We start from the raw sequence: 12,089 nt of genomic DNA on the forward strand, positions 1-12,089 counted from the left end.
TTTGACAAAGAAGGCATGACTTTGCCTTAAAAACCCTTGGGTGTCTTTGTTGATATTCTTCTAAAGGGGTTTGCCAGTGGCTCCTGATGGCACTAATCAGTTGACACACGTGGAGCATCATTGCATTGTAGTCATAGAATCATCATGGTCAAGTGACAGAGCTAATTGTACTGCAGCTTGGATTGGTTAGAGAATTTTCTCTTCCTGTGGGCCACACTTAAAATTGTAGGATTTCAGATCACTCAGTGAATAGAACAGAGCAGCACACAAAAATTGATGTATGTTGTTTTCAGTATCCAAAGAGCCCCAGCAAGCCTTTTGCTTCTTAGTTGTAGGACATATGACGTGCAGTGATTTGTCTTTCACTCTGGAGGGGCTGTCCAGACATGCCATAATCCATTGGCCTCTAGAACTTCGTTTAGTGTTCACAGGACCCTATATTTTCTCGTTACTTATTTTCTGTTTTCTGGCGTGCATATCTATCAAGGCATCTAGAGTACTGCTACTTCCTCCTCACAGAGTCCTTCTGGCCTGATGTTACCAGTGTAGAGGACCAGCGTGATGTCCAGTGGTGTGGTGAAATAATTAAGATCATGTGAAAGCTGGAAAATTGACTTAACCTGAGACAATACAGTGATTGTGTACTGCTGTCCAAGCCAAATGAAAGCAAATTGCTTTCAGAGTTCTGTTTGTAGAGATAGAGAAACCATTTGCTGTGTACCAGGTACTGCACTAAACAGATCATATTTGGATACCGGCTTTGCTTCTAAAGATTAAAATACTGTCATTCTCTAAGAATATTTGTGTTCTTCATTAGCCAGACGGTTGTAGTAAGTAGATATTTGCTGGGGATTGCAACCCCTTGCATCTTTCACTTCTTTGATAATTCTCCAGAGAGTGCAATGTTAATTTTGTTTGGAGGGAGATCTCCAGGGTTCTCCACCTGACCTTTCCTGGTAAACTACCACCCTGCTACTCTGTCATGGCATCAATGTGGGGATTTTGCTAGCTGATGGTAAACTGAGACTATCCTTTGCAACTCTACATTCAACACCTGGGGGAAATAACCATGAGCTGGGAGGATTGATCCACTCTCTGATAAATAGACTTGGGCCAAAACATGTATTATTTGACCACTGTAATCCCTCATTCTGACAAGTGTATCACAGTGGTGCTATCTAGGTCCTCAGAGATTAGTTTGAGTTAGATTTTATAGTCTCAGATAGATATGGGTATTTCAATAAGTGGCTGTGATCTTTGTGGAAAGCCAACAGGAAAATCACAGTACTTGTGGTGTAATTATACAGCCTTGTCTAAAGGGTATTTTGCCTTACCTTCATTCTAGGTTCTGGGTCTGGGAACCTTGAGAGTCTGATTTTTTTCTATGTTGGTAGCTATGTCCCCTTTGTCAGGCCTCTCTGTATGCCATAGTTGATTGTGTAGATATAGGGTCAGCAAACTTTTTCTCTAGGGGGCCAGATATACTATACATAGTCACTGGAAAAAAACAAAAACAAAAAAACTACCCAGTGCTGCCATTGTAGTGCTAAAGCAGCATAGAATGTATAATATATAAATGAGCATGTCTGTGTTCCTATAAAACTTTATTTACAAAAATGCAATGGTTCAGATTTGGACCTTGGATTGTAGTTTTCCTATTTCTGGTACAGATCACATAATATTATAGTGGAATGTCCTTTATTATGGTTTTAGGGACTTTCCAAGGTTCTTGCAGACAAACCAGTTTGATAATCACTAGATTCCTATTTCTTTAACCTTGCCTGGCACCACTTGACGTTACAACTAAATAATCAGCAAAACCAGACTATGCATTTGATTTTTGTCTTTCAAAGCTTTAGAGTAGGGGTTTGCAAACTGCAGCGTGAAGGCCAAATGTGGCCTGCCACGTGACTTTGTGTCACCCACAAGTTAAAAATGTTTTTCACATTTTTGAATCATAGAAAAAAAAAATGATGTTTCATGACAAGTGAAAATCATATGAAATTAGAATTTTCATATCTGAAGTTTTATTGGAACACAGCCATACTAATTTATCTATGTATAGGTTATGGCTGCATTTACTTCAGAACAACACACTTGGGGAGTCACAACAGAGACCTATGTATGGCCTTAAATAAAAATCACCATCTGGCCCTTTACAGAAAATAATTTGTTGACTCCTGCTTTAGAGAATGGAGAAAGATTCTTTTATGTCATACTTAGTAACTGCCTTTTTGGTCAGTGCCATGAGTCAAGAATTTATACTGTGAATGTGCCTCTCTCTCTTTCTTTTCCAAACTCTTGGGCTCAAGTGATCCTTCTGCAGGCCAATGCTGCCACCACCCCACCCCTCCCCATTTTTTTTTTTTTTTTTTTTTGGAGATAGGGTCTCACTCTATTGCTCAGGCTAGAGTGCACTGGGGTCATCATTGCTCACAGCAACCTCAAACTCTTGGTCTCAAGCGATCCTCCCACCTCCCAAAGTGCTAGAATTACGGGTATGAGCCACTGTGGCCCACTTTTTTTTTTTTTTTTTTGAATAGCACTCTCCAGTGCTATTAGAAGCAGTCGTCCGACTCCACTGTCCTTGTATAGCTACATCATGCCCTTCACAGTTTTCTACTGCGGTGCCCAAAGCCGTTTTCAGTAGGCACTTCATTATAGATGATCATAGTTGATAATTTAATTTTGTTACAGCCTGAGTGAACGAACTATCAGTCCCATCTTATATAATTGTGTCCTCACTGAACTCAAACGTAACCAATTAGATAATTTTCTCATATTCCCATTGCCTTGAAGGTTTGCTCATACACCTACCTCACAGGGTGGGTATAAGAATTGAATGAGATAAGTATTATCCTACATTACTGAATTTTTACTCTGTGCAGGGACTGAGCTAAGTGCTTTTCATACTTAAGAACCAGTTAAGGCTGGTCCGAAGGTAGTGAGTCATCTCACTTGATTGTTCACAGTCAGTTACATATTGAGCTATTCATTCTACTCTTTCTCCCCTTCTCACTAGTGCACTTGACTAGTAAAAAAAAAAAAAAGTTAAAATGCTTAGTATAAAGCCTGCCACATAAGTATTCAATAAACGTTAGCTGGTATTTTTAAGTTTAGGAGTAAATATTTCCCCCAGCATTACTTCATGTGCTGTTAAAAAAAAAAAAAGCTTCATTAGCCTTTAAAAGTTTTAAAAGTCACATTAAGATTTAAGTGGTTGACATGAATTAATATTTTTTGCTGTAATACTCCTTTTTTGGACTTGTAGATAAGTACAGTTGATTTCCATTATTCACAGTACTTATATTCTATAAAAGTTCCTATGAACACTAAATTAGCAAACATGGAGCCATTGCTTCTGGGGAAATACAGGGTTAGGTTCCTGTGAGCCTCTGGTCACATTTTTTTTGTGAACAAATCAGTAATAATGTTTTGGTTTTTTTTTTTTTTTTTTTTTTTTTTGAGACAGAGTCTTGCTCTGTTGCCCAGGCTAGAGTGCTGTGGCATCAGGCTAGCTCACAGCAACCTCAAACTCCTGGGATCAAGTGATCCTTCTGCCTCAGCCTCCTGCGTAGCTGGGACTACAGGCATGTGCCACCATGCCCGGCTAATTTTTTCTATATATTTTTTAGTTGTCCAGCTAATTTCTTTCTATTTTTAGTAGAGGAAGAGTCTCATTCTTGCTCAGGCTGGTCTTGAACTCCTGACCTTGAGCGATCCTCCTGCATCAGCCTCCCAGAGTGCTAGGATTACAGGCGTGAGCCATCGTGCCCAGCCAGTTATAATGTTTTGTGTGTTTCTGTGTAGACACCTTATTTAATATATATTCATTCATTAACATTGCACTTAGGGCCAACAGTGCTATAACCCATTTATGAACAAAGCTTATCTGCCATACATACTTTCTATATAAGGTACATCACAGCCTTCTTGCACTTAGCAACACTAGATAGCACTTTAGCACAATGCAACACACAAATGCAAAAATGTGGCATTGAAGAGACTACACAAAGACGTTTGTTTACAATGTGATGGCTGAAACCAGAAGGCAGAATGCTGCGTTGTTTGACCTCAGCTGGGTAAGTGTGTGATGGGCAACTCCAGTTTTTCTGCATTCTATGCATGTCTGCATATGACCTGAAAAGTGCCACAAGTATTAATTTATGGGTTACTTATAAATTTTAGCAAGCAGGCAAATTTACAGATACAGAATCCATGAACTAACGAAGATGCTACTAACATCATTTTTACCTCGTGTTTTATTTATTTATATTTTAATTTTAAATAAAAATTTTTAGATTTAATTTTATTTATGTATCTATTTATTTTTAGAGACAGGGTCTTGCTCTGTCACCCAGGCTGGAGTGCTGTGGTGCTGTCGTAGCTTACTGCAGCTTCTTAACTCCTGGGCTCAAGTGATCCTTCTCTCTCAGCCTCCTGAGTAGCTGGGACTGCAAGTATGTACCAGCACGCTGGCTAAATTTTAAAATTTTTATTTCACTTTTTAAACTCATTTTTAATTGTAAAATACACATAACAAAATTTACCATCCTAACGATTTTTAAATATACATTTCAGTAGTGTTAAGTACATTCATGTTGTTGTGCCACCAAATCTCCAGAACTCTTTTTCTGGCAGAACTGAAACTGTCTATGACCATTAAAAAGCAACTTCCCATGCCTCCCACTTCCCAGCTACTGGCCACCACTGTTCTACTTTCTGTCTTTGTGAATTTGACCATACAGTGTTTGTCTTTTCATTAGTTATCTATGTTGTAGCATGTATCAGAATTTTCTTTTTATTTATGTATTTATTTTTATTTTACCCGCACTTCATTTTAGCCCAAGAATTTGCTTATTTTTAAGGCCGAATAATACTCCGTTGTATATATAGACTACATTTTGTTTATTCACTCATCTGTTGATGGACACTTTGGTTGCTTCCACCTTTAGACTATTGTGAATAACGGTGCTATGAGCATGGGTGTATAAATATCTTTTGAGATGCTACTACTCCCCAACAGTTTATCTTTTATATGCCGTATAGATGTACTATAAAAATAAGTGAACCAACCAAATAGAATAGATGTATACGATAAAGTGACTTGTAAAAGTTCTGTTTGAGCTCATTTAATTCACTGAAGACAGATGTTAAGAGTTTGGTGTATAACTTAGTAAATGTGTTTGTGTACTTCCAGGTGTGTATAAAAAAATGGGAAAAAATTTTAATATGGCTTATTTATATGTGGTTTAATAGCAATTGGGATCATACGCATACTGTTCTGTTGACTTGATAATCTAATATATTGGAGATATTATTTCATGTGAATGCAGATATATCTTATTCTTAATGGCTACCTAGTATTCTAATTTCTACATATACCATACATTTTAGAAATCAAAGTCAGTTTTTAAATTATTTAAAAGTAATGCATGCATGTGATAGAAAAACTCCAAATAGTACAGAATGGTATGAACAAAACTACAAATATCTTTTCCCCCTACCTCCCCCATACTTCCAGAGGCAGCCGCTGTTAACAGTTCTGTTTATTTCTTGCTTGCTTTAGTTACTTTAAATAATAAATTATGCCAAAGACTCTTATTTCTTGATAGATTAACCATAGGATACATTTTATGTGAAAGCTTTGAGGAAGTTAATGCTTTCATTCTTCCTTATGTTTTCTTCCTCTTTCCAACTTTAAAAAATACATTATTTTTAACAGGTTAAGGATTATAGTTTGCAACTACTTAGGTTTGTAGCTACCCCCCTCCATGGGATGATTAAACATTGGAAAACAAAGTTACTAATTGTTATGACTTATTTATTATGTAATATTTATGAGGAAGGAAATATACTGTGTTATTAAACTTTTGCTGTTAAAGGAGAATCTCTCATTGTCAATGACAAGTATATCCTGTTTTGTTTTTCACTTGTTACGTCTGGTTCATACTCAGCTGCCACTGTTTTTCTTTACCTCATATTGTGTGTTCTTGGGTTCCTTTTTTGTTTTGCTGTTGTGCCTTTTCAGTTTATTCATACAAGTAAAATTTCAATTTTTGAATGTCTGAAATGTCTTTGTTTTGACTTGATGGTAAATCTGACTTGTGAGAGCAGTGCTTTTTCAGCCTTTATCATGTCATGATATAAATCTTTTAAATTTGACAACTCATTTTTCTCTAGCTCTTGGAAAGTTTAACTTGCCCCTTTTTTGATTAATTACTCTCCATCTCTCTTCTCCACTTTTGAGTGCCTCATGTAAGTGGATGTTGGACTCCCCCTAGACCGTCACATTTTGCTTTTTTACTTATGGTTTTCTTTTCTTTACCTTCTGGGAAATGGTGTCATAGATAAACAATTTGGTGTTTAGTCATGCCTGTTTTATTAACTACGCTTACTTTTTTTTGCTTTAATGATTTTTAATAGCCATTACTGTTGCTTCTTTCTTAAATATGGCCTACTTTTATTTTGCAATGTTTTCTTCAGTCCCTCTGAGGATATTGAGAATTAAAATATGTTTTTCCTAGATTTCTAGTCTCTCTGTTAACAATTACGTCTGTTCATCTTGCTCCTTCTCTTTTATTCTATTAGGTTTTGACCTGTATTTGGTGGATTTTGGATAGTATGGGCAGTTGATGTGTGTTTTCTGCTGCAGCATGTAGTTCTTTTTCTGTGTGGCTTCTCTTTTGAATGGTGGGTTTGGTGATAGGTTCTGTGAAGTGGAGTCAGGAACATTGTGGACCGGCAGTGCTCCTTCTATAGAGTGTGGGTGAGGAGTCAGCAGGCACAGTGGCACCCTATTCCTTGGATAACTGTTGTCTTTAAGTACTTCAGGGGGGCAGTGCTCTGCTATATTTCTGCTGTCATTTCATTTTAATCTAAATCTTTTCCCTGCCATTTTGGTGGGACCTTGGGAAGGAGGAGCCATAGATACATTTATTCAGTCTTCTGCCTTGAGTTGTAGTTGACTGATTTGTGACTAATTGTAAAAGTCCCCCAACATATGTTTCTCTTAACCTGGATCATTTCTTTTTGCATAGTGCCTTAGGAGAATTCATACATTATTTCTTTTCTCCCATAACAAAGAACATTTTAATTTTCAGTGTATGCCATAATGCCCACTGCTGTTCTCTGGGCTCATGTCCTCTTATTGACGAAAGCATGCATAACTGTAGTCATATTGCTTGCCATCACCTGCTGAGTGTTCTTTTTGTGTATAAGGTTATACATGTGAGTGAACCCATTTTTTTTTTAAGAGACAGTATATATCAGAGAATATTTATCTAATCACTCATGAAAATGGTCAGAAAACTGATAAAATTGGGTTGTTACCTTTAGTGAAGCATAGCAAAGCAGGGAAACATTTTTGAAAATGATTTAGTAAAAGCCCTGGGGCGGGGAAGAGATTGTAAGAAATAGTTCATTTTTCTTCTTTGCCATCTTAATGGTTGTGCAATGTAGTTTTGGAATATACTTTGTCAGTGGGGAAGACAAATGCCTTTTCATGTAACACCTTTTAAGCCTTGTTTATTTATCTGTTTATTTTTGGTAATATATTTAGGACATGGTGATGGATTTTATTGCTCAAATGTTTTAAACATCAGGCTTTTGATGAAAAATTGAGAGGATACGTCAATGCTTACAACAGTAATAAAGACAATGCTTATTTAGGTCCCTGGCTTTTAGATTTTTTATTGCCTGTTATGCACAGTAAGATACACATTTAACATTGCTGCCTTGTACATGTGTGTGTATAATAAAACTGAAATTAGAGTTTCATGAAGTGGTATTTGCCCTTCATGTGATGTACTTATACTGTTGATTTCATTAAAAAAGGTTACGATCCACCACTATCTTATGCACAAATTGGTTGTGATCTGCAGTTTGAAAAGCCTTGATTTAGATCTTGATCTTTTGTAATAGTGTAAAGTTGGAGAGATTTGGATTCAAGTAGACCTAGGTTCTTCTAGCTCAATGATTTTAGGTAATTTCCTTCTTTAAGTCTGTTTTTGCAACTATAAAGTGGGAATGATAATACCTTCTTAGCTTGATTGTGAGGATTAGAAATATGTTTGTTTTTTTTTTTACAACTTATACATTATTTACTTGATTATGACCTTATTGTACATAAAATGTTTTATGTGATTAATATTAGCTTTGTTCATCTTGATATCAGGGAATTATGTTTGGTTTTCTATGCCCAAGATTGCTTAATTGCTGCTGTCGCTGTTGGTTTGTTTTCTTTTAGGATCAAGGTGGGTGTTTTCATGTAATATTTTTAATTCCTTCTCTGGCACTTCTTTCCTGTATTCTTTGCTTTGCATAATTATACCTGCAATGGAACTTGCATCCTAAAGTCACCAAAATAAATCCTCCTATTCCAACATCACGATCATCATCGTCTTTTTTTTTTTTTTTTTTTTTTTTTTTTAGACAGAGTCTCACTCTGTTGCCTGGGCTAGAGTGCCGTGGGGTTCAGCCTAGCTCACAGCAACCTCAAACTCTTGGGCTTAAGCGATCCTCCTGCCTCAGCCTCCCGAGTAGCTGGGACTACAGACAGGCATGCGCCACCGTGCCCGGCTAATTTTTTCTATATATTTTTAGTTGTACAGCTAATTTCTTTTTATTTTCTTAGTAGAGACGGGGTCTCGCTCTTGCTCAGGCTGGTCTTGAACACCTGAGCTCAAATGATCCACCCGCCTTGGCCTCCCCGAGGGCTGGGATTACAGGCGTGATCTTCTAATTCTACTAGTTAACAAAAAATGTCCAAGGCCAGCCACAAGAGATCCTAATGAACCATGTAATACCGAACCCCTTGCACAGGGAATGTTGTCAACATCTAAAATTCCTAGGAGCTTAAATGGCTTCCCCTTCTTGGGCTCGCCGGGCTCCGGAGCAGCAGCCATGGGGACTAGTTGGTGCTCCAGCCCCGCCCCATAGAAATATTAATATATACAAAGTGCCTAGCAGTGCTAGGAATGATACAGATGTTTAATAGTTGGAGACCACCTGTTTCTGTTATTTTTACTATATGGTAGCTATTGTATTAAATAGGCACTGAGATTCAAACATTATTTTTGCCTTAGGAAGGTAACATTTTTATAACTGCAGAGACATATAGACGTAATTGCCATACAGGGTGAGAAAGATGTTAGTAAGGTATATAAGAGGTATAATAACCTAAAGGAGGAAGTCAGGGTGGGGAAATTACAGGTATGCCCTTTTTTTAAAGTTTTAAGGAACACGGTCTCTCAAATTACCTCCAGCTCCAGTTCCTTTAAGGAATGGGGAGGTAAGGAAAAACAACAATCATTTTAAAGCTGTGAAGCCAGGTATTTCAGAGAATTGCAGCACTGTTTTGATCATAACTGATTGTTTTCGCTTTCTGGCTTTATGGATAATTGGCATGTGTTCTAGAATGTAACATAGTCTTAGAGACTAAATTATCATGGATTCCTCTTCGTAGCAGCAGTACTTGGCTTCCAAGTCTAGTATTCTGCCATTATAACTCAGTTCTCTCTCTCTCTCTTTGCTCAGTAGACCAACCTCTACTCTTCTCTGCTTTATGGTTCCTGCTTGTTGCATTGTGACTTGTGCTGACCTTTTTCACACTCTTGTTTTCACGAGTCCTGTTTTTTTGGTTGAAAGCAACAGAAGCAGAGTCTAGTTGGGTGAAGCCGAAAAAATAGGAGGACATGTGGTAATTCGTGGTTTTTAATAAACCCTGAAGAACAAAGAATCTAGGTTGTAGGAATCAGTGGGCTGACTTGGCAGTGGTTAAGAATCAGTTTTAATTATTTTCCTGTATGGTTTCTCTCTCTTTGTGTGTACCTGTCTAGGACAGAGTCTGATTTGCCTCGCTTGAGTTATGTTTCCATTCTTTGGCCAGTGGAGGACACAGCCCAAGACTGTGCAGAAGAAGCTGTGTAGTTTCTCAGAAGCAGAATCAGAGGACTAGAAACAACAGACATCCAATATAGTGTTACTCATAAAATAATATGCATATATTATTTTATTCAAACTCCAGAAAGAAGATAGTACGGTTCGTAATCATTATCTAGTATAGAGTATGTTTATTGGGCACATATGTGGTGTAAAAAGTGAGCAGAACTTTGGTGGAGTGTGTGACAGCTTGCAGTATATATCTCAAAACTATGTCATATGATGGGAGAGAGATAATAAATTTGATATCGACCCAAGGATTTGGGGTTCGATTATTTTAAGCTGTGAAATTACATAATCATATTTAGAACATTCACTCTGGAGGCATTATTAGTGGTGGAGTGAGGGAAGGGCCATGTGAACAGGCAGAGGCAGCCAGCCAGGACAGTAAGAAAGCTGTTGGAATAGTTGAAGTCCACATTTATGAGGCCGTCTGTGATCTGGGCCCACCTGTCTCTTGCCACTCTCTAGCCATACTTATCTTTTGCTCGAATCAAATTTATTCTCGCCTCAGCCTATACACTTGCTGTGGTTCTGTCTGCTTGGAATTCTCTTACCTCTCATCACTTGCATGGATTCTTGTCATTTGTACCTCAGGTCATATGTCCCCTGTGCCTTTCCTGGCCGTATTCTGTAATCCCGTTGCCTCTATGGCTTTTTACAATCATATCATTCTATTTTATTTTTTTCATCAAGTTATTACAGTTTTTTTTGGATCCACTAATGTTGGCAATTAGACAAAATTTGATTGCTATGCAAGACCCACATGACCCAAAATAACAGTGCGATCAATCTGTAGTTTATTGCTGCAAAAGGATACAGTATAGCAACTGCTTTAAAGTAAGGTTTTGCGTCACAACCAAAGGCTACCTCACAGCAATGGACCTGAAGAGGCTGAACATGAGCTCTACTTGTCTTCCATATGTAGGGCCGTGTGGATATCTTCTCTCCTAGATCAGGATCACTTATGTGTATAGGGAACACATTGGAACTAGCTAGGGATCTCGCCATGGAGTCTCAGAGTGGGGGGCTTATATCCTGCTGGCCACATAGACATATTTGTGCTACCTAACTAGCCCTAATGGCAGAGCCCTTTGGAGGTCTCACCAAAACCAGGTGCAAACCATTAATTCACAGTTAACAATAAACAGTGTCAACAAACTGGTCCAAATAGGCCACAGCTCCTTGGACCCATGGTTTCATAGTGGCATTGTAAATCAGTATGTTTTGTGCTTTGACCAGACATCAGTGCCATGCTGGTACTTCTCTTACTTCAGGAATATACTTAGGCCAATTCCAGGCCTCCTGGGTTTAACCCTCAGAGTGCTTTTTATTTACATTTAAGAAAAAATCGTCCACTAGAATGTAAATGTTAGGTAGAGCAGGAATCTTGTCTTTGTGGGAAGATGTCAGTACTTTTATTAAATGTGTTTAAGATTTGAGGAAGTATATTCAGAATGGCCAAAAGTGTCTCGTGTCTTGTACATTTAAGTTTGTTTTCTCCCCAACTTTTAGGTGTGAGACTAAGTATCTGCAGAAGACCAGGCACTTTATGCAGTGTTGAGGTCAAGAGGGCAACAAGTGATAAGAAGGTATGGGTATAAAAGTGAGTGTGATTCTGTTCCCTGTTCTTGTCATTCCTTCATTTTTTCTTGACTTTCCTGTAGGTGTCTTTATGATTAGACAAATAAGGTAGTTTTACTTTTTTGTGTGTGTTTCATGTCTTTGAGGAGGAGTTAGACACTCAAAGGATTTTCTATAACGTGTCTCCTACAAAGAGAGTTCTGGTATTTTATCAAACAAGTTAGGCAGTAATAAATAGCTACCATTTTTTTTGAGTGCCTTTTATTCTCCAAACATTGTGCTAAGTTTTTTTCATACGCATTATTTCTGATGCTGATGAGGACTTCGCAAAGTGGGTAGTAATATCCCTATTTTATATAAGTGTAAATCTGAGGCTCAAAAGTTAAGTACTATGCTCAAGGGTGGTTTTTTTGTTGTTATTGTGTTTTCTTTTTTCCTTTTCTTTTTTTTTTCTTTTGAGACAGGGTCTCACTCCGTCACCCGGGCTGGAGTGCAGTGGTGTCAAGCAATCCTCCTGCCTCTTCCCAATAGTTGAGACTACAGGCACACACCACCACACCTTC

At 37.8% G+C, this 12,089-nt stretch overlaps 1 protein-coding gene across 1 annotated transcript in view; it reads left to right on the top strand.

The window, feature by feature from the left end:
- Window positions 1–12,089, top strand: part of TBL1XR1 (TBL1X/Y related 1) — a 165,667-nt gene that overhangs the window by 40,421 nt on the left and 113,157 nt on the right. The window contains exon 2 of the mRNA XM_069472918.1: window positions 11,458–11,534. The gene's annotated coding sequence lies outside the window, so the exon portion shown is untranslated. The remainder of the gene's footprint in view (window positions 1–11,457; window positions 11,535–12,089) is intronic.

Source organism: Eulemur rufifrons, chromosome 7 (assembly GCF_041146395.1).
Source record: "Eulemur rufifrons isolate Redbay chromosome 7, OSU_ERuf_1, whole genome shotgun sequence".
NCBI lineage: Eukaryota > Metazoa > Chordata > Mammalia > Primates > Lemuridae > Eulemur > Eulemur rufifrons.